The sequence below is a fragment of the Phasianus colchicus genome, chromosome 3 (assembly GCF_987193195.1).
Source record: "Phasianus colchicus chromosome 3, bPhaCol1.hap1.1, whole genome shotgun sequence".
In the NCBI taxonomy this organism is placed as follows: domain Eukaryota; kingdom Metazoa; phylum Chordata; class Aves; order Galliformes; family Phasianidae; genus Phasianus; species Phasianus colchicus.
This window is the reverse complement of record NC_143438.1, coordinates 15499209-15503987: the sequence shown is the minus strand read 5'-3', so window position 1 is coordinate 15503987 and position 4779 is coordinate 15499209. Positions and strand designations below refer to the sequence as shown.

At 44.5% G+C, this 4779-nt stretch overlaps 1 long non-coding RNA gene across 1 annotated transcript; it reads left to right on the top strand.

The window, feature by feature from the left end:
* The first annotated feature begins 98 nt into the window (after nt 1–98).
* LOC149918430 (uncharacterized) lies at nt 99–4517 on the top strand. Its single transcript, XR_016465442.1, has 3 exons — nt 99–814; nt 1234–2032; nt 4151–4517. It is a non-coding gene; the product is annotated as an uncharacterized LOC149918430 (long non-coding RNA).
* Nucleotides 4518–4779: the final 262 nt, after the last annotated feature.

Sequence of the window (4779 nt, the reverse complement as noted above, 5' to 3'; positions counted from 1 at the left end):
ATGCTGGGCTACTTGAGCCGCTACAACTACTGTTTTAACTGGGTTAGGAGGTTGCATTACAGCAGACAGAGAAGTGAGAAACTGGGGAAACCCCACAAAGAACTACATTCATGGCAAGAGTTGCTTTTGTGCATGCACACACACTTCATAGATCTCAGTCAGGTGGGAAATTCAGAGGTCCCAGTGTGAAAGCTCACAAGTATTGGTATGCAAATGTGGGAGTTCTCATATGTGGGCTCCCTGTTCCCAGCATCAAAATGAAAAGTGCCATACTGCAAATATGGCACGCTGTGGTGTGCAGCACTGAGACATTTCAGCCACTGAGTCCATGGGTTGTTTCACTGGGGGTCATGGGGATGGCTACGTGCAGATGCATATACACAGAGAGAGGCTAGGAGGAAAACAAAACAGAGGATGCAGAAAAAGGGATGCAGCAGCAGCAGCAAGGAGGAGATGGGCTGGTCTTATCTGTTTCTTTTCTTTTCTTTTTTTTTTGAAGGCCATGAGAAGTTCGTTTTCACCCCATACCCATCAGGTGTGGGGTTTTTGAGCAGCAACCCAGTGCCTGCAGGCTCTAGCTGATGTCTGCTGCAGGATAAAGGTCTTGTGGGTGCTTTGGGGCATTCTATCACATGCCGGGGACCTGTATGGATGAACACGTGGAGGTGACTGTGCAAGATGGCTGAGAACTTGGGTCTGGAAACAGCAATGGAAAATGAGAGGAGAGAGAGCAGGCGGTGCTTGACCAAGGAGGGTGAGGCGGGAAGGCCCAGGCAGGCTGAGAGAAGAGGAAGAGGCTTTGTGGTACATGAAGGTGAGGTGAGAAGCTTGCATCGTGTTTCAGAAAACAAGTGTTATCCACAAACCTGACTGAGAGCAAATTCTGAGGATCATTTAAAAAATGAAATAGAATCAGAGCTGCACTTAATTTGGTTATAATCCTTTGAATTGAGATATATTTCAACTCAACTGAAGACTTCTGAGTACCATTCAAAGAAGAAACCTGATCACGTGGCAGAGGGAAGGATGGCCTGTTAGAACTAAATTCTCTCAGCTGGCGTGTTTATCACTGGAGACCAATGCAAACCAGAGGATAAATAAAAGCAGATTCTGAAAATGAACAGGCAGACGTTCAGGCACCAAAAATCTTTTCTTTTCTGGGGAGGGGAGGAGGACGTTCCTTTTGTTTTTCTGCCTTGAAGAAAATTAAATTGAAATGTATTTTATTGACAGGTCAGTATCTTGTTAGCAGTCTTGGTAAATCAGTGGACAGCATAGCAGAAGTCTTGCATCTGCTGCCCCTCATGACCTATGAGTTTGCCTCGCTAAATGCAGGCACTGAAACAGGAGCGTACCTTCCAAGGGGATGTTCTGCTTCAACAGGAAGCACGTGGTCCAGTTCTTAACTTCATCGCAGGACTCGGACAGGACTAAAACTGCCAAATAAACTGTATTTTCCCAGGGAGACTTGGTATTTCGAAGGAGAAGAGAGTAAAGAGATTTGTTTTTAATGACAGACTCCAACAAGCTCTCTGTCTTCCCTGATCTTAGTTCAGAACTGCTGCTTCCCTTCCTCTGCCATCTCCTGTGCTCACGCTCAGCCACACCATCCCTGTCCCCACAGAAGTGGTCAGCCCCTCAAGCTGGCAGCCCTATAAATGCTGCTGTCTCCATTTGCTGGAAAAGTCAATGAAATGAACAACACCATGTTTTATCCAACGCTACTTTTCTTACTGAAGAAGGCACGCGTGTGGCTGTTTTCTTACTGTCTCTCATTGGCCGCCTCTAAGCACCCTGGTGCTGATAAAAAGAAATGACAAGGGCTAAGCCTTCAGGATGCTGAGATGAGGACATCTTGCACTGATGAATATCTCTTCATTGCCTCTGTGCATTTCCCCATTGACTGACCGCTGTGCCCGGCCTTATACCCGCGCTGTGCGCATGCTGTCCTTTTGTTCTGTTTGTGCCGAGTATAATGGAACCTGCATCCTTGCCTCAGATCTCAAAGGCTTTCTGCAATTAAACACTTAAGGTGAGTAAGAGTAGCTGAAATCTCTTCATTAGCAACCCTTTGTGTGGATAGAGTAAGGTTTCAATACAGGTTTCAAACACAGATGTCTTTCATTCAGTGGTTCTTCCTGTGCTTTTTGTATATAAATGTGTGCTCCAGTAGGAATGGTGTAGATGGGTGCAGAGCTATAATTTTTTTAGAGCAACAACGAGGTGAGAAAAAATATGATCAGTGTGGGAAGACATAGCCTGTTTCTGTAACACGCTATATCTGAACTAGAGCCTGTCCTACAGCTGCCTCCAATAGACAGATAAATCATTATGCAGGGGAAGAATTACAACAGTGATATGTGCCACATTAATAAACAAAACCTCATAGGCCCCTGCAAGAGAGAGGATCTTCTACTGCAAGAATATGTGGCCTTTGTTGTCTGATAGAATAATATTAAGACACCTTGAAAGGTATCTTGAAGAAAATGTATGTAGTACTCAGCTGTCCCAGCGATAAGAGGTCACTACCCCTGCTAACAGAGGTCTGTCTGCCTCTTGATTTTCATTTGTTTATTTATCCTGATAAAATCTGCGCTATGCAGAAGTCCTTAGTTACTACTAGAAAGGTGTAATGCAAAAGAAAAGAAAAAAAAAAGAGCTTGGATGAAACAGAAGTGTGATTCAGGGAGGTGTGTTCTTCTGATTGGAAGGAGCCTTACCAAAACTGGCTCTGTAATTTCCCCAAATTGACTGAGGCAGACTCGTAATACTCAATGAGCTGCGGAACACAATGACAGCCATGATTTGACTAATTAAAAGTCAGGCAGGGATTCTCCCGCAGAGATAGGGGGAAAAAAAAAGAAAAAACAAAACAAAAAGCCACTCATTTGTCTTAGCTGTTGTCCAGCAAGTCTGGATTCTCTCCCAAGCCCATCCTGCAGTGAAGATCTCCTCCATCCAGGCCAGGGCCTGGGCCCATTTCTGGGAGGACACTCAGGCTGTGTCACGAAAGACCTGCCATGTTTCTTCACAGACCTGGTGTCCACTCCAGCACCAGGCCCTGCAGGTTGCACTGGGGCAGGGTCAGCACCCGCCAGTCCCAGCCCTCAGCCGGTACTGACACACTTGTGTTGCTGTTGTTACCAGGCATGGAGGTAGCCTGTCTTTGACACATCATGTATGGCTTCCTTCTGCTTCTGCCAGATGGTTTATTGCTATGGCAAGAAGGAGAACATCTCAGCAGTTTAATTCCACCGCCTCTCCTTAGCCACCTTTATTCACTGCATTCATAGAATATCCCAAGTTGAAGGGACCCACGTGGATCATCAACTCCAAGTCCTGCCTCCTCACAGGACAACACAAAAATCAAACTCTACATCTAAGAGTGTTGTCCAAATGCTCCTTGAACTCTGAGAGTTACAGAGCTGTTTGCCCAGCTCTCTAATTTGACAGGATCTCTCAGCAAGTCTTCTTCACTCCTGAGGGAGTTAACAGCTCCTCCCAATTTAGTGCTGTCCGCAGACTTAGTGTATGTTGGAGGCCTGTTTCCAGGTCATTTCAGAAAAAAATCAAAGAGAACTGGCTCTGAAATGGAGCCCTGCCAGTAACTGGCCACCAGCCTGATGTAAGCTCACTTACTATAGCCCTCTGAGCCTGACCTGTCAGCCAATTGTTCACCCATCGCATTCTGTTTTTGTCTAATTGTATGCTGGACAATTTTTCCAGAAGGATACTGTGACAAACAGTATAAAAGCTTTGCTGAAATCCAAAAAGATTATACTAACGGGCTTCCCTTGGTCAATTAAGTGGGTAGCACTGTCATAAAAGGAGATTAAGTTCATTAAAAAGGACTTTCCCCTTGTGAACACGTTGGCTGTGACCAATGACTTCATTGTTTTCAGTAACATCCAGAATAATGTTAAAATTTTCTAGTGAGAGCGAAAGGCATGTAATTGCCAGAGATTTTCTTCTTACATTCTTGAAAAGTGGGACAACATTTACTGGCTTCCAATTGACTGGGACCTCTCCAGATAATGGATAATAATCAGAGGGCCATACCATGATACTGAGTTTTTCAGTAATGTCTCTAACCCTGTTTCCCTCAGAATGGAGTCACCCATGACCACAACTCTTATTTTTTTCTTGACAGAGGTAGTCATAGTACAGAGGACAGTCTGACTAACCCTACATGATCCTTCCAAGCAATGGACCTTCACTGACATGACCTTTTTGCAACCACTCCATCTGTTTACTTTTGTCCGTGGTGTGTGGGACATGCCTCTTGTGTACCTGAGAGCACTTCACTGTCCCACCATCTGCTTTTGAGTCCCACCATATTGCTACTGTGCTGCATCCTTAGCTGCCAGCAAGTGGAAGGGGTGGTTCAGAAAAGGATACAGGTGATGGTATGATGCCAGCCAGGAGAGAGTGAGCACCTCTGAGGATGGCTACACATACATTACTAATCCAAACCAAGAAACTGCCTCTGCAGCTGTTTAAGTAGATCAGGACAACTTCTTTGAGTCTTAGCACATACAAGTATGGTACACATCTATATTGCTCTGTTTCTTTGAAAAGGGAGCACAAATGATTAAATATTTAAAGTTTTTTGATACATCTATATCATGGGTGGGCTGGGATTCAGGAAAGACACTGGATTTGCTTGGATTTAAGCAAAGAATATTGAAAACAGAGACTGAGTAGTTCAAAGTATGTGTAATAGGAGATGAGTTCTGCACCAAATAAATTGCCAGATTAAGTAAACTCAAATGTAGTATC